The sequence below is a fragment of the Pseudonaja textilis genome, chromosome 11 (assembly GCF_049901715.1).
Source record: "Pseudonaja textilis isolate UNSWEBS1 chromosome 11, rPseTex1.2, whole genome shotgun sequence".
NCBI lineage: Eukaryota > Metazoa > Chordata > Lepidosauria > Squamata > Elapidae > Pseudonaja > Pseudonaja textilis.
Genome location: NC_142000.1, coordinates 11635831 through 11654187, shown reverse-complemented (window position 1 = coordinate 11654187; position 18357 = coordinate 11635831). Strand labels below are relative to the sequence as shown.

The 18357-nt window shown below is 38.3% G+C and overlaps 1 long non-coding RNA gene across 1 annotated transcript in view; it reads left to right on the top strand.

Moving 5' to 3' along the window:
- LOC148124833 (uncharacterized) overlaps nucleotides 1-18357 on the top strand; it is a 152127-nt gene that overhangs the window by 92460 nt on the left and 41310 nt on the right. The gene's annotated exons all lie outside the window — the stretch shown is intronic.

Here is an 18357-nt window from a genome sequence, read left to right as displayed (position 1 = left end):
ACTGGCCCAAAGTCATCCAGCTGAGTTTTCATGATAGTCCCCCTTAGCTTTCATGGCTCAGGGGACTAGAATGCATAACTCTTGCTTTCTAACTCAAGGCCTTAACCACTAGACCACGGGTCTCCAAACTTGGCAACTTTAAGACTTGTGAACTTCAACTCCCAGAATTCTCCAGCCAGCCATTCTGCTTAGGGAATTCTGGGAGTTGAAGTCCACAAGCCTTAAAGTTGCCAAGTTTGGAGACCCCTGCATTAGATCAAGCTGGATCTCATTTAGAATAGAATAGAATTCTTTATTGACCAAGTGTGATTGGACACACAAGGAATTTGTCTTGGTGCAAATGCTCTCAATGTACATAAAAGAAAAAGATTTGGGTGGGGGGGCTGACAGCAGCTTTGGAATGAAGTGGGTGGCTGCATAGAAGTCTACCTTCTGATAGAGCAATCTTTTGTGATTGCCCATGCCTATCATAACTGTCATTTTTTGAACAGCTGTTATATGAGTGGATGCACTCAACTAACAGCTGTTCAAAAGATTGGTGGCTTTATCAGTCACAGTGGATGGCTTTATCAGAAAGTAGACTAGTACTTATGGAAGATCATGTGAAGTGTTAGCACCACTTTGTAATGCCTTGGTAGGACCATAGTTGGAATATTGCATCCAGGTCACCATGACATTCCCCCCCAAAAAAAAAAGAAAGAAAAGAGTTGAGACTCTAGAAATAGCGCAGAGAAGAACAACAAAGATGATTAGGGGACTGGATGCTAAAACATAAGAAAAACCATTGCAGGAATTGGGTATGTCTAGTTTAATGAAAGGAAGGACTAGGGGTGACATCATGGCAGTGTTCCAATATTTAAGGGGCTGACACAAAGAAGAGGGAGTCAAGCTACTCTCCAAAGCACCTGAAAGTAGGGCAAGAAGTAATGGGTGGAAAATAATCTTGGAGAAGTAAAGAGAAATGGGTTGACAATTAGAATGATCAGTGGAAGGATTTACCTCTAGAAGTTGTGAGTGCTCCAACATTGGAAGTTTTAAAGAAAAGATTGGATAAACATTTGTCTGAAATGGTATTAGGGGTTCTGCTTGATCGGGAGGTTGGACTGAAAGACCTCCAAAGTTTCTTCCAGCTCTGTTATTGTTAGAATTTACATAACAAATAACCCTGTTATTCTGAGTAAATACTTGGGGAATTTGAAACAATACTAGAAGCTGGTGTTATGCTTCCTATTTATTTAATCCAGTGTTTCTCAACTTCAGCAACTTTAAGGATGTGTGAACTCCAACTCTCAGACTCCCCCAGCAAACATGAAATGAATGTTTTGAAAATCTGGTGAGGTGAAAACCCCGAGGACATCTAGCCATATTTTGGTGCCCATATTGTCTCTTCAGAGGCAATAGAGCATTAAGAGGATTCTTAGATATTTTCTCCCTTTACTCCTTCAGTATATCGTGACTGCATCGTATTTCCTGCTTTCTTTACAAATGGGAGGATAAAGAGAACAATCTAATAAATTGGTGACACTAAACACACACACATGCACTAACACCACAAATTACATGTTGCTCTCTAAGTCAGCAATTAAAAGGACTTACAATAAAAGACCCTGTCAGAGAATTCAATGTGTTATATTTAAGCTCTCCAAGAAATTGAGCCCATAATTAGCGCTCTCTTCAAACTGTGCACTTCGCTGTCAAAGAAAAATGCGCCTCTTAATCATACTGTAATCATATTCTACTGCGTGAAGTGGAAACATGACAGGCCAATCAATTTTTTTCCCTTCAAAAATATTTAGGAAATGTGTGTAATTGTGGGGAGTCCAAATAAATAAGGCCACTTTTTTGCCCACCTCTTTTGCTGGGAGGTTTCTACCTGCCGATTAATTATCTGTCCTTTGCAAATGTGGTGCCTGAAAAGAAAAGGTACTTTTACAAAATGGCAGCGCCAATATTTGAAATAATTCTTATTGAAGATAAATTATGCCTGGTCTGCATAAAATAAGGAGTGAAGCGAAGTGAGCAATGATGGAAATATGCCTTTTATAATTAACAGCCTAAAGCCAATTGAGTCTCTGTGTCTAAAAGAAAATCTCACCATGCTACAAAAAAAAAAAAAAAAAAGATGTTGAGACTCTAGAAAGAGTGCAGAGAAGAGCAACAAAGATTGATTAGGGGTAAAGGTGAAGGTTCCTCTTGCACATATGTATTAGTTGTTTCCGGCTCTAGGGGGCGGTGCTCATCTCCGTTACAAAGCCGAAGAGCCAGCGCTGTCCAAAGATGTCTCTGTGGTCATGCGGCCAGCATGATTAAATGCCAAAGGCGCATGGAATGCTGTTACCTTCCCACCAAAGTGGTCCCTATTTTTCTACTTGCATTTTTATGTGCTTTTGAACTGTTAGGTTGGCAGAAGCTGGGACAAGTAGCGGGAGCTCACTCCGTTATGCAGTGCTGGGGATTCAAACCACCGAACTGCTGACCTTTCTGATCAACAACCTCAGCATCTTAGCCACTGAGCCACCATGTCCCTTGATTAGGGGATTGGGGGCTAAAACATACCATGAACAGTTCTGAAAACTGGAAATGTCTAGTCTAACAAAGAGAAGGACCAGGGGTGATATGATAGCAGTATTCCAGTATTTGAGGGGCTGTCACAGAGATGAGGGGATCAACCTATTCTCCAAAACACCTGAGGGCAGGGCAAGAAGTAATGGGTGAAAGATTATTAAGCAGAGATACAACCTAGAACGAAGGAAAAGGAGAACTAAGGAGGATACTCTCCTGAAAGAGAGAACAATTCACCAGTGGAACAGCTTGCCTCCAGAGTTTTCTGGGTGCTATATCCCTGGAGGTTTTTAAGAAGAGATTGGATAGCCATTTCTCCAAAATGGTTTGGGGTCTACTGCACAAGCAGATGGTTGGAGGAAAAGACTTCTAAGGTCCCTTCCAACTTTATTAATGTCAGAATTTACAAAGCATGCAGTGCTCTATCTAAGTATTAACAGGTAGATATGCTCCATAGAGATATCTGTTATGGGTTATATCATCCTGCATTATTCTAGATAGTGGCCTACTAACCTTTCAGGATCAACTATGCCATTCAACCATGTGAGCAGGGTGAAAAGGGGAGAACTGCCAGGATAAAACAAAACAAAAAAAATCACCCCATGTCCAAGCAGCAATGGTCATTTTCTGCCTCCTATTCCATTTAAAGCCCTTTATGCAATCTATTTGATCAATGAAATGTTTTTATTGAGTACCTCCAATTCCTTTCCACAGGGCGAAGCAGCAAGTGGTTGCGCTGAGATAACAAAACAGTTTGGCTATCGATAGTGCAAACTAAGCAATTTACAATCCATTGATCTCAATAAGAAATGTTGAACATTTGTGTGTTGATGTGCATGTATCTTTGGAATGGAGCATCAATACACGGTAATGTTTGTTTTAACATTCTGATGGAAGCATCAGATTCGTGCTTGGCTTCTTCCAGTTGAAATCAATGACGTCTAGAAATATGCTGTACTGTGGCTGAAAAGTACTGTCATTCCCTCCCCTCTTCTTCAGTCAGAGCTGAAGAAGTTTCTTAGACGAGAAGCAAAAGGTCTTCAAAGAAAAACCCGAAAGTCCAGTTGCCTCTTGAAAAAACATCTTTGGGACAACCATGACCTGGATGACTGAGAATCTGCATAGACAATCTTGCTAACAGTGCTCAGGATCCAAGATGAACATTTGTGCTTTAGACTCACATTTATAAACTAGGTATAACAAGGACTTGGGTTGCTTTATTTGAATGCTTTCTAATTTGATAGATATAATCTAGCTTCTTTAATGATCCTACACCTTCTTTTTAGAGGAACAACTGGGGTAGTGGTTCATGCACCAGGCTAGAAATTGGGAGACAGTGAACTCTAATCCTGCATTAGGCAGAAAACTAGTTGCATGACCTTGACCTAGTCACTTTCTTTCAGGACACAGTGACAAACCACTTCTGAAATCTTACCAAGAAAACTGCAGGTGCTAGTTGAGTTTTCCACTTCTATATCTAGATTTTTATAATGATTTTTAGATTTTATTTTTCTCTTTTTCTCTCTCCATTAGGCTTTTAAAAAATGACTTCACCTGCTTATCTGATAGAGAAGAGGTCTATGGCCATAATGAAGACTTGTTACCTTCAGGTTCAAAGAAATATCTTGTTACTGGTCATTATTATTCTTCCTGGAGAAAGCACATTTAAAGTGTATTTTGGGGGACACAGGATACTTTGAGCTTAGATTCTAGCCTAGACTCGTCATTGGCCATGTTCCTACATTGATTTACAAAATTGCTGGTTCAACTTTCGTACTAATGCAACAAAATTATTCAGATTTAAATTATATACACATGCTTCCAAGATTCTTGATTTTATTAAATACTAGTGGATGAAAAATGGGTATAAATCAATCAAAATGCCATAATCCTAATGTATTATAAAATGAACCCTTGAGGAAGTAATGTAATAGTTACTTTTTAATTAGCATGACACCAGAGGTTCTCTGTTTTATACAAAGCAGTTCCCATATGTTTAATTTATGAATAATTTTATTTTCCCTTCTATTTAAGAATAGAGAAGTAATGGGATAGGGCATAGGAGAAACTTGAAAAACTCACTGATAGAATTGCTTCTGAAGAGAGGCTACACTCAGCTTGAAGAAGACCATGTTTGGATCCAGATCTTAGATATTAATCTAAAAATAAAAAAATTACTACTTATAATTTGAGTACTTTTTCTCATAGCTGAAAATTTTACCTATATCTAAGTAGGCCATACTATTAGGAATGGTAACTCAATCTATTTTTGGTTTACTATCAATTTCATATTCCTGTTCTGACACATTTATGTATTAAAACAGTGTTTCTCAACCTGACCATATTAATATGTGTGGAAGTACAGTATGTATCATCAAATAGGTGTCAACTTTTAGTGACCACATAAATAGATTTACTTCACAACAGTCTATTTCTAATCTGGCTTTTCAGGTCTTCCAACTGAATATATGCATCTTGGTGCTGATTTTCATTCCCTCCCTCCCTCCCTCCCTCCCTTCCTTCCTTCTCCAGAATTTGAGTCTTTTCCAGAGACCAAGGTCTTCACATAATATATTCAAAATGTAATTGAAAAATCATATTTGATAGATATTTAGATATACATTTAAGTGCATTTGTGAACATTTTAAAATCTTAGTTGATGTATGTTTGCTTGGATTTAATTTAAAATATTTTTAAAGCACACTTTACTACATTTATTATTGAATTGAGAATTTAAATGTAAAATCTGAAAGACAGTTGTGTTCTATCTGCGTGTTAATCTAGGAGATGTGGAAAAAAACATTTTGCACCTTAATTCATCTAATTTTTGAGCATTCCTTTCTTAGTGGCTCTTAATGGCTTGGGATTCTTTGGAAAAACATCCATTCATGCAGCTTGACAACTCCAGTGAAAGAGCTGCTTTTGCAAATATGGAAGTGCCTCTGAAATAGGGCATCTGTCAAGGCATGGTAAAAAAAAAGAGAGAAAGCAGCTCTGCCTGGTTTTGTGTGTATCACACCTGTGTAATACATTACTCTGTAATACAATACATTACTCATAAAATCAGGCAAAGTTTCAATCACATTGTCCCAGCCACAATTTTGACTCATTAACTACACCCCTGTGAATGCCGTTGAAAAGTGTCATGCCATTTCTCAGAATTGTGCATGTCAGGGTATGCAGAACTGCTTTGAAAATTTTGACTTTTGTTGCACACAAGTATGGAAATAGCCGGAAGCAGTTTCTGAAGCAGCTACAGAACATGAAACTGGAATATGATGTGGCTTGTTCATAACTTGACTCAAAGAGAGATACTTTCTACATGCTCACCTGTGTTCCACAGTACCCATCTTCAGCTGACTTGCTCATGCTTCTTCCAATTTGTACTTGGTTGGAAACAATGACTGTCACATAGAATTTAGTGTCCAGGAATATTTGGATTACAGGACTACAGGGTTTTTTTGGGGTGGGTGGGGGGAACTGAGACGCTGTGGTAACAAGGGTTGTAGGTATTTCAGAATAGTTATGGTCAAGGAGAAGACTTTGACTATGACCCATGGTCCTATATGAACAAGAAACATTTTGTCCATAACTCATTTGCTAGACCCTCGGTCTAAGTCTTTGTCGGTTTCCAATGAAGTTCAGTTGGTGTGCAACAACTGTGCAACAACTGTCCCTAAATGCAGACTCCTTGATTTTGTTTCCATTTTATCTACAGTACAAATGGCTTGCACATATACATTGTCATATTTACTTCTGTCCTATGTCTTTTATTTTTGCTTAAAGGATTTAGAGCTAGGTGAAAGGGAACAATTTTGCATAAGCTGACATGCTTATTGTAGGCTTAGCATCCTCATTACTTATTTATCATTTACTTTATTATTTATTATTCATTTATTAAATTTCTATGCTACCCAGAGTCACCTTATAGGGAAGATGAGAGGCAGAGAAATTAATAAATAACTAAATTATATTCAACACAAAATAGTTCAGCATGGCTCTAGTGGTATCATCCAGACTTCCTTAAAAAAAATCATATGTGGTTTATGTCAAAGTTCTAGCAATATAGCTGGTAAATCATGAACTAGATTTCTCTAATTACTGGTCTATTGGTCATTTTCACATTCTATTGCACTTTGAAGGAAAAGAAAATGTTTGTAGATTTGGATTGTAGACATGGTTTCCCCAGTGACGCCATGTTTTTTTATATTAGATCCGTTTTATTGCAAGTAATGGAAGGAGATAAGTCAATTTCCAGATCTGATCACTGCCTCTGTCTATGTTTCATATATAAAAATAATGTGCTTATGAGCCGAAACAGCACAAGAATATAAAAAAAGCATAAAAAACATCAGATTTTGAGTGGGGGCAGGACAAGCTCCATGGCAGTTTAACTTCATCATTTTTATAAGTATATGTAAATTGCTTCTGGACAACCAACTCGTGTGAAATGTTTCAGTTCAATGAATTCTAAAGGGGATGAGGCAGTAAATAATGAAAAACAGGAATAAGAAAAGAAAAGTGATGTCAATCTTCCTGGCAATGAGAATGTTGTCAGCAGTCTGCTTACCAGGTTATGTCTGTTACTGGGTTTTGAAAAGGTCAAATGCCTGGTTCTATTTGCGGGAGAAAAAAATTCTTTGAATCGTCACGTGGGCCAGGTAAGACTGAGTGGCTTTTATTTCGTGTTTTTATTTCTTCGGCTGGTAAGCATCAGTAAAGAGAGAAAATACAGCGTTAGAGGTGACAAATAGTCAATTTCAACCAATTCTGCTTGCCAGTCTATAACTTATGAATTCACCTGAAAACTTTTCAATGGACATTCCTACTCATTTGGGGGCACTATTTGTAATATGCCTATTTCTTGTGCCAATTTTTTCTATTGTGCAGTTTTTCCAATATGCACTTTTGTGCCCATGTTTCCCCTGCTGTGCGTGTGAAGTGGGGGAAGGGGGATAATTATGTATGTATTTTTGTATCTCTCTTTTTAAAAAAAATTACAGTGTGTCACAATCAGTGGTGGGATTAAAAATAATGTTACTACTGGTTCTGTGGGCATGGCTTGGTGGGCATGGCAGGGGAAAGTTACTGCAAAATTTCCATTCCCTCCCCACCCCACTAACCTGCTTTCCAGCTCCGTTCTCCTGTGCATGGCAACCAAAGAAGACCCAGCCAATCAGTTGGGACTCAATGGGAGGCAGAGAATAGATGGGGGCAGGGCCAGTCAGAGGTGGGATTTGCCGGTTCTCCAAACTACTCAAAATTTCTGCTACCGGTTCTCCAGAAATGGTCAGAACCTACTGAATACCACCTCTGGTCACAATGGTGCGAGTTTTGCTATGCTCATATATTTTGGGTGATTCTGTAGGAAGAGAGCAGGCATTACTAAGTGTGTCATCAGCTTAGAATCTTTATATTGCCATGCAATCCAGTTCCCCATGAATTCCATTGACTCTTACCTAATGCCAATTTAGTGCTGACCATTAGTTAACTACATTTGTGATTGTAGGCTTGAATTCTATGCTGCAATTTAGCATATGATCCTGATTTTTTGCACCTGACCGATCCTACATATTCAATTGATACAAAATTAACATATTCACCAATTCAAAACTATTATTAACTTCATCTCCTTTCTTGGGCCTGATTTTTATGCCACAATTGTTCTTTGACAAAAGCTCTTTGTGCCAAACAATTCTATACATTGTAAGTTTAGGATTGAATTTTAAATCTGTTTATCAAATGTTATATCCAGTTTACATACCATACATACATTCCTCATTAGGGTTGTTGTACCATCAGATCCCAAAGATTGTAAATCAACCAATTAATGTGTTCAGCTGCTAATCATGGCATGAAAATAAATCGAATGATAAGCAGAGTTACTTTATCATTAATGTAAATTGCTGCTTGAAGGAAATGAAAGCTGGATGTGGTATAGCCCTCCTGGAATACTACCAATTCAATTTGCAGGTGAAGAATATCATGGTTAATCCATTGAGATAAACAACAGCTTTATTGGAAATTTAAATTTTTAGCAGATCTTTCCCAGTATCAGGGCTCTACACAAACCTTCTGGGCTAACCACTGACTGCTTCATCCTGAAAATAGGTAGAGTTATAAATTACTGACTTGATAAAATTATCTTAGTTTTAGGGTTAAGAACAGAGGTAGGTAACAGAATAACAGAGTTGGAAGGCATCTTGGAGGTCTTCTAGTCCAGTGGTCGCCAACCAGTGGGCTGGGGACTACTGGTGGTCCATGAGAACATTTTGGTGGTCCACAGAGAAATGTCACCCCAAAGCACCCCCATTAATCCAGGCTGCACGGGAATACAAGGCTGTGCCACCACATGGCCCAAGGGAACACAAGGCTTGCATCGCTTGCATTATGAACAACACGAGGTAGTGAGAAGGGGAAAGGGCAGAGGGGGGAACTTGCCCCTCTCGCCTCACCTGGCCACCGGGCTGCTTCTTTCCACTTCTTTCTTCTTCTGTTTTTGGCAGCACGCAAAGAAAGCAGCAAAAGTCTTTCTTTCTCTTCCCCAAACTCTGCCAGAAATGAGTCTTTGGGACCCTACAAGGCCTCCTGCTCCAAGAGGCTGTGCCAGCAAAGACTCATTTCTGGCAGAGTTTGGGGGAGAGAAAGAAAGACTTCTGCTGCTTCTGCTGCTTCTGCTGCTTTCCTTGCATGAAGCCAAAAGTCTCTCTCTATCTCCCCCTCCCTTGAGAATGGAGCTGGAGATGGTATCCTGCGATCCCAAATAAAGAATGATAGATCGGTAGGAAAATGGGGTGGGGAATTTTCCTGCAGCCTTTTGGGGGGATTTTCCCAGGGTCTCTGGTCCGCAGGATTTAAAATTATGAATTTGGTGGTCCCTGAGGTCCAAAAGGTTAGCGACCCCTGATCTAATCCAACCTCCTGCTGAAAGAGGAGACCCTATACTATTTCAGACAAGCGGTTGTCCAATTTCTTCTTTAAAAAATCTCCAGTGTTGGAGCACCCACTACTCCTGGAGGCAAGCCATTCCACTAATTAATTGTTTTAATTGTTAGGAAATTTCTCCTTAGTTCTAGGTTGGATTTCTGTTTGAAAAGCTTCCATCTATTACTTCTTATCCTGCCTTCAGGTGCTTTGGAGAACAGCTTGACTCCCCTCTTCTTTGTGGGAGCCCCTTAAATATTGGAACAACAATGCTATCATGTCAGCCCTGGTCCTTCTTTTCTCTAGACTAGACATACCCAATTCCTGCAAATGTTCTTCATATGTTTTAGTCTTCAGTCCCCTAATCTTTGTTTGCCTTCTCTGCACTCTTTCTAGAGTCTCAACATCTTATTTATATAGTAGTGACCAAAATTGGATGTAATATTCCAAGTGTGGTCTTGCCAAGGCATTATAATGTAGTATAGCGGCATAGTGCTCTTCATAAGTTCTACAGTGGAGCTCCTGTTAAGGGAAAAATATTCCAAATAATCCAGAGTGCAAAGGGTTATTTTTTTATACCTGGAGACAAGAGTGAGTTATTCTTCTGTTTCTAACATTAGACTTTGGAATAATTGAGCAAAAGTTTAATAGATGATTCAATCCCCAGGATTCTTCCCATCTTAATGTTTTTGTCCTAGATGTGCAGATATGAAAGGAAGCTCTGATAAGGATCAGATGCAGTAAAATGTGAACTTTCCCTGCTTTATGACAGAGATTGATTGTCTTTTTCTCCCTGTCTGTCATTGCTGCTGCCCTTTTTCCACTGTGCCCTGAAAGGTACATTGAAATTAAATCCTATTATCAAGCACACCACCCTTGATTGGAAAACAGTCACACTCCACCAAGCATCTTCTCTGTTTACTGAGATGTAATACCAAGAAACAGGCATCCACACCTGCTGCAAAACTGTTAAACTTTCCCATTTCTTTTTTCTTAATCTATTTTTAACTTCATCATCTGTCTCATTCGTCTTTCCCACCTATGTTTTTTTCTCTTCCTCTTTTCCCTTAGGATAAAAGGCAGATGCCTATCACAGGCAGTGGTTTCAACTCATAATCAACTCACTCCCAAGCTCCTCCTATTTAATAGGAGATGGTTCAGCAATGCCATCAGTGTATATATCAAGCAATCTTGAGTAGCTCCTTCCTGGTCAATATCTTTCTTACTTGAGTTACTTTTAAGTCAGTTAGCCTTAACAGAGTTAACAGACAGTTGGAAGGGACCTTGTAGGTCATCTAGTCCAACCTCCTGACCAAGCAGGAGACATTACATCATTTCTGACAAATGGCAGTCCAATTTCTTCTTGAAAGTCTCAAGCTCCCACAACATCTGAGGGCTGTTCCATTGGTTGATTGTTCTCACTGTCAGAAAGTTTATTTCCAGGTTAAATCTCTCCTTGTTCAGTTTCCATCTATTATTCCTTGTCTGGCTTTTGGGTGCTTTAGAAAATAGCTTGACCCCTTCCTCTCTGTGGCAGCTCAGCCTTAAAATGTGGCAAAGTCAGTTGGCGAGAGGTATCAACCCTGTTGTCAGATATCTAATTAGGCTACATCTAGATTTAAAGGAAGATTGATACTGAAATACATCAAGCTTTGGGGAATCAAACCGAAGATGCCAAGGAATTATTTCCTCCTCACACATATGTCCTCTTTATAAACAAATCAGACACATTTTTAAACTTTAATGATAAAAGAAAAATGTTTGTGGAATAGTTTTTCCCCTCACAGTTTATCACCTCTGCACCTGTTGTTGAAATTGGAGGTAGGCAAACTGGTATCATAGGATTAATAGAATCCTTCTCCTTCATATCTTCTAGTTCTCTTAAGGCTGAGGCCCAGGGGTTAGTGAGGGAAAGAAAACAGAACTCAGACACACTGAAATGTGTATTGTTTCAGTGAGGAGACCCTAACTTCATTTTAGTCCTGTAAATGCAAAAATGTGACTTCCTAGTGGTGTTCTCCCAGAATTCTTCAACAGTTCTTATCAAACTTTATTTGATAAAAAATAATTTTATTAAGTTCAGGCGGAATTTAATAGGACTGGACAAAGCAAATGCAACTCACTTTGGGTGATGATGTGATCTGCCTTGCTGCTTGAAGGGGACTTGGAAAAGGTATGCTCCAATTGCAACTAAATTTTGTGCATGATATGTTAATGCACAGACCAAAAGGGTCCATTCCAGAGGTGGTATTCAGCAAGTTGTGACCAGTTTTGGAGAACTGGTAGCGGAAATTTTGAGTAGTTCAGAGAACTGGCAAATACCACTTTTGACTGGAGATTTTACAGTATCCTTCCCTTGCCATGCCCACCAAGCCATGCCAACAGAATCAGTAGTAAAATAATTTGAATCCCACCACTGGTCCAATGGGACACCAGAACGAAGCAGTGTGCCGGTGCTGATCTGGTAGTGAAAAGGGGAGGTTCTGTTTCAGGAATGATTTCAATGACATAATTTGATTGGTTCATCACATGGAAACTTGCCAGAGCCTTAGAATTTAACATCAAATGCATATAATTTAATTTAGATTTAATTCAAGATGTGTTAAAAAAAAGTTACTTTAATTTTTATCTCGGCTTCACCAACTTGTTTGTTTTGGTCATTTCTGCTTTTTGCAAAACTGCCACCTTTCACTCACAAATGCCAAACTGAAGATGGAGAGGAATAATCAAGCAACACCTCTAACAATAACTTTTCTGTTTGAAAGGGACATATCACTTAAAAATCTACTTTTTGAAATAAGGTCTGAACTGGTAACAATGGTAAGTCAGTAGAACCCAGGGCCACAGATTAGCTAAAACTAATCTGGATTTAAAAAAGCAGTGCCTGTCTGCAGAATTTAAGGAGGGGAATGTTTTTATGTCTGAGATTAAATTTTCCATTAGTATTCCACTTCTGTGTTTGTCCAAGGACTATTAATTATATTTCAGAGATAATGTACTTTGTGCATTATTGAGAATTACTATTGTAGATTGTGACCACCTCACCCCCATCTCATAAACACAATTTCTAATTAGTTATATTCCTATTCATTAAAGCTGAAAGATATGATCCTCTCATTCGTGCAGATACAGGCACAATCTCTATCCTGAGATTTTAAAGTGCTATAATTAAGAAGAAGCTGAGCACAAAAAACTCAGAGAATACGAAATTCTCCAAAGCAATTCCTGTTGTCTCCAGTTGGGGGCATCACGCTGAACTGAGACCTAAGACTGAGCATACTCTCTTTATTTTCCTGCTTCTACTGAACTACAGTATTTAAAGGCATAGGCTTCTCTTTTCTTCAAAGATTCTGTAGGTCTAACATAAAGACGAAGTTCCAATATGATTTATTAATTTTATTAATTTTTTAAACAAATTTATCTAGCTGCCCAGCTCACATGTAGGTTACTTACAGCTTACAAAATGTTTAAAAAATTACCATATAATAAAGTATAATAATAAAAAACCTATAAAAACTCCACATCTCTCCCATCTGCCTCCCACGGCAGCTACAACACAATCAATTAAACCATTTGATCACCTCCATCTCCATTTGTGGTCCTTCTGACAAAGCCACGTTTTTAGGGGTTTTCAGGAGAGCAACAGTCCCAACCATACCTGGGGGAGGGGGAAAGAAGGAATGACGTTCCATGAAGAAGAACCACCACTGAGAAGATCCCTTTTTTGTGGTCTCACCAAATGTACAACCCTAATTGATGGGACCTGTAGTCGATGGGACTTCTGCCTTCCCACCCTGGCTGACCAGGTAAATTGTATTAGGAGAGAGACTATGATGTTGGTTTGAGAATTGAACACATGCAGATAGGGTTTGGCTATTATTAGATTACATTAATCTTTATTGATTGCATATTTCAGATCTATGTTTATGCTTTGTTTGTTTCTTTGCTATGATCTGCCCGAGAGTCATAAGGTGTGGATGTAGCAGAATGGTTGTTGGAATTCGGTATGTTTAGTTTAGAGGTCTCCAAACTCTGCAACTTTAACTGGCCATGCTGTCTGGGGAATTCTGGGAGTTGAAGTCCACAAGTCTTAAAGTTGCCAAGTTTGGAGATCCCTGGTCTAGTTTAAAAAAGGACTAGGGGAGACTTGAAAGCAGTGTTCCAATATCTCAGGGGTTGGCACAAAGAAGAGGGAGTCAAGCTATTCTCCAAAGCACCTGAGGGCAGGACAAGAAGCAAATGGATGGAAACTAATCAAGGAGAGAAACAACTTAGAACTAAGGAAAATTTTTCTGACAGTTACCAACTATTCTATTCTATTCTATTCTATTCTATTCTATTCTATTCTATTCTATTCTATTCTATTCTATTCTACTCTACTCTACTCTACTCTACTCTACTCTACTCTATAATCATAGGACTAGAAAGGACATTGAAGGTCCTCTAGTCCAACCTTCTGCTCAAGAAGGGAGTCTTCATACCATCTTGAGAGACAAAGGGAAAGGGAAGCATCATTAACAGACATGAAGGAGGCTCAGTGCATTTTGAATTGGGAGACTGGGTTGTGAAGATAATACAAACTGACACAACACAGAGTTTAGTCTGCCTTGGACAGCCCCTCAAATATCCTGTCTTTTGTTTAGCATAATGTTGAGAAGTGCTTTGTTTGCTGCTTATAATATTTCCCATTGTTGGCTTAATGGAGGCGATTTGCTAGTAGTTTGGCACTCAAAAGTGAGATTAATTTCATTGGCAAGCAATTGTTATATGGGTAGCAGGTCAACTGCCTTCTCTGTTCCCATCTGCAGTGTCACCAAGTTCCTCTCTTAGGGTTAAGTGCTTTTCAGGATTAAGAAACTTCATTAAAATGGAAATATCCTTTAAAGGCTCCTTGTGCTTTTGTGCCAGCTTCTGTAATGCTAATAAAGGCCTTGATCCCAGGCTTGTTGAAGTCAATAGGAAATATTTCTTTATAATTTTGTTTTTTTGCAGCTTGGGATAAGGGCAATGGCAATTACTCAGTTCTTAGAAACTTAAGGGGAAAAAAGGACAAGAAAAGAGAAACTCAAAATGACTTAATTGGATTTTTAACATGAGTTTATGCAATACTGTCAATTGTACCAAGAAACATTGCCTACTAGTGTCAATATTCAGATGCTGTTGACTAGAAGCTGCTATTGGACAAATCAGACAAAAAGTTTCTAACGCCAAAACCTTAGATGGAAAGGGAGGAGAAAAAGTAACTTTATTTGAATCCAAAAGTGCTTTCATTTTGTTTTTCCAAAGCCCATAGTTCCTAAATGTTTTTATTTTCCTTCCTTCCTTTGCTCTTTCCACAACTTTCAGAGGATTAATTGCCATGAATGTAAAAGGGCAAAGAAATACAACAGACCTATCACTTATAATAACTTCGCATTGAAAATGTCCAGATTCAAAGCAAATGTATTTAGTTTTACAGAAGATGTTGAACCACCCAACCTTCAAGTGGAGTTTTATTTATCAAACTTATTAGACCACCACCACTGACGTCACTCAGCAATTTACCATAATGTGTAAAATCCAAAGTAAAATCTGAAACTTTAAATCCCATTCTTAAAAAGCCAAAGAAAAGCAATTCAACCCAACAGTTAAAAGACTTTAAAATGCTGTTAAGCACTTTATAAAAGGCCCACAAATTAACCTGGGAATGGAGTCCAAACTAGACTGTCTAGATGGAAGACTTAGAAGACGTACAACTCTTTAGGCACTGTTAATGGACTTACTCATGATTACAATGGGCTTGGGAGACAATAGAAAAAGGCATTTTCTGAACTATATTTGATTTAAACTGTGCAGGGATGTACATGTCATAACCACTTGTCATTTTACCCAGAAACAAATTGACAGCCCAAAGCTACCAAGATTTTATAATGATATTGAATCATTGTAATGTATAATTTTAAGTTATGACTGGTATTATTCAGAGAAGTACTTGTTTAGGTCTTTCTAATATCTGTACAATCCTTTATCTGCCACTATTCTTTATAATTGGTTTTTTGGATCCTGGTGTGGAAAGATTCTGGCAACATTGGAGCAGGGATGAATTCAAGTTCTGTTGATAACATCAGACCAAGTCTCAATCAGAGATTTCAGATTGCCTCTTTAGAAGTTAGCAGAGGTTAGTTCAGTACCATGGACAGGGCTAAATGAGGAAAGAAACCCACCCAAGTCCCACAGTGCCTTCTGAAACAATGGCTATATTCACACGGAACACTTAACCTGGTGCTCAAAAGAGTAGACTCCACTAACCTATTTTCTGAATTTCTCAGTCTCAACAAACTGACCTAATTTGCTCGTGAAATCTCCTCTTGTCACCTTCATACTTGGCATACCTGTTATACACTAGCTTGGATGTAAATATAGTTTACCACTTTGAGATTTAAAGATTCAGCATTGGAACTTCTCTATTTAGTCCCATATCCTTTCAAAGAAGACACTTGCTTTTATCTCTCTTATCCCTTCCCTGTCCCTTGTCTCCAAAATACAATTAAAATGTATCCTCGTGCCATTTCTGTAAATTTACTGCCTTGGTTATTTCCACTGGGAAGATAGAATGTTTATTCATTCATGAAATGTATAATTTGCCTTTCCACTACAAATACTTAAGTCAACCAGCAAAGTTAAAATACAAGATGAAATACACAAGCATAATTAGAATGATGGAGCCAATTAAAGTGTATCCAATGAAAATGAAATAATACTACAATCTTCAATGATAATGATAACAATAACAAAATCTCTTCATGAAGCATCTAGGAAAATAGGAGCTTGCTTTAAGCTAGACTATGTATTATCTGTTTTGCACTTTGTCTGGCAATGTTTTTGCTGTCTCACAGCATCTGGTACCGAAAAGCTCTTAATTGGAAATGATAGGAATTGAATCTAGGAACTTTTATTCTGAAAGGACATAATCACAGAGCTGTATCATGTTGACAAAAGAGCAAAGGACAAGCCTTTATCTCTACTTGCTAGCTTTTTACAGACATTTTGGACAGAAAGAACCTTTAACCCTACCATGGTCCCTACTGCCTGAAATTTGGTGGTCTTCCAACAATTTAACACACTCCTAAAAAGAAAGAAAACACAGAGCTGTACGGTACACCAGATGTCAACTCTGACATTTTTCCTTTAGAGGGAAGCATGGAAAGTTTGCGTAATATCATGGTGAGACTATGCAAGCGGGATTCAAAAGATAAAGCATGCTGCTTCTCTTTTGGACAGTATTTACCTAGATTAAATAGTATGTTAGCATTTTTTTGCTCACACATTTCCTTACATAGGGAGAAATATTTCTGTCAGACCCTTCAAAATTTCTTAAGTTAAATAAAAGCCTATGAATGGAAGCTAATAAACTAAACAGTAATGGAACTGTAATTTAGTTTAGTTTAGTTTATTGTCATTGCACCTCATACAATAAAATTAAATGTCATCTTCAGTGTACGTTATACATAAAAAAGTAAAACAAAAATACACATTCTTCACATTCTAAACAATTGAATTGAAAACCCCTGATATTGCATTGATATTGCACTCTACAGTAGAATCCAATATAGTTACTGCTCTGAGATAGAAACTGTTTTTCAGCCTATTTGTCCTTCTTTTTATTATCCTGTACCGTCTGCCAGATGGTAATCGTTCAAAAAAAGGGTTCCCAGGATGAGATGGATCTTTGGGGATGTTTTGAACTTTCTTAAGGCAGCAGGAGCTATAAAGCTCTTCCAAAGAGGGGAGAGGGCAACGAATGATCCTCTGGGCAATGATGTTAACCCTCTGGAGTGCTGTCCTAACTGTCACTGTGCAACTGGCAAACCATACACAGGTGCTGAATTTGCTATGAATGCAGAATTTGCTGTTTCAATTTTCCCCCTATATTTTGTTCATAAAAGAAGGCCCAATGCAATACAACAGCATAGTAAGAACAGCGGTAAGTTTAAGAGGAAACTTAAACTTGCACCAAGTTGAAGTATTTCAAGGATGAGCATGAAGTGCTTACCCATGTGGCACTGAATATATTTTGTACCTTGGACACAGAAACCTTTCCAAACCAAAATATTGCTACATCCAACTCAGTATTGTTGGCATTAACTAACAGCAACTAATCAAGAAATCATAGCAGGTTCTTTCTTAGCCTACTTTGGGAGGTGCCCAAGGTAGAGTCTGCAGTTTTTGGAAGAAAAAGTTATGATTTAGCATAGAGTTGAAATCCTTTCCATTGCATATTTTAAATAAGGGGTTCAGTTGCTTTCAGACAGGTGACTTGTTTCCTCCCATCTCACCCCATTTATATTAGACGTTAGAATGGAAAGGGGCAACTTGGTGTATCTTTCAAAGGTTTGGGACTTCAGCTCCCAACTCCCTCAGACACTGTCAATGGAAAGCGATGGTGGAAACTGAACTCTAGATTAACTGTAAGATATCAGATCACCTGATTTCACTTTAGATGATTTCCAAACATCACATGAGAATATATCACAGTAAGGATACTGGGATCTTGCTTATGTCTTTCTAAGGGTGATCTCATGAGGTGGAAATAGTTACATTTTTCAATGTGTGCAAAAGTGAGTCCCTGTTAAGAGCAATATTTTTTAAAAGTGTAAAACAACATAGTCTAAAAAATACATCAAGACAATCACACTGGTAATGATTGCAGTATCTTAGCAAACAGTTGGCTCCATCTAGGACCACCCAGTAGTGAAATGTAGGCTGTCAATGGAACAGACTTTCCTGCTTATTTTATCTCTTGACCTCCTCTGCTTCTGTAAGTTGAAGCCTAAATACCATTGTATGCATTTACTAGAGGTTTTCCTTACATGAAATGTTTTATTTTAAAAG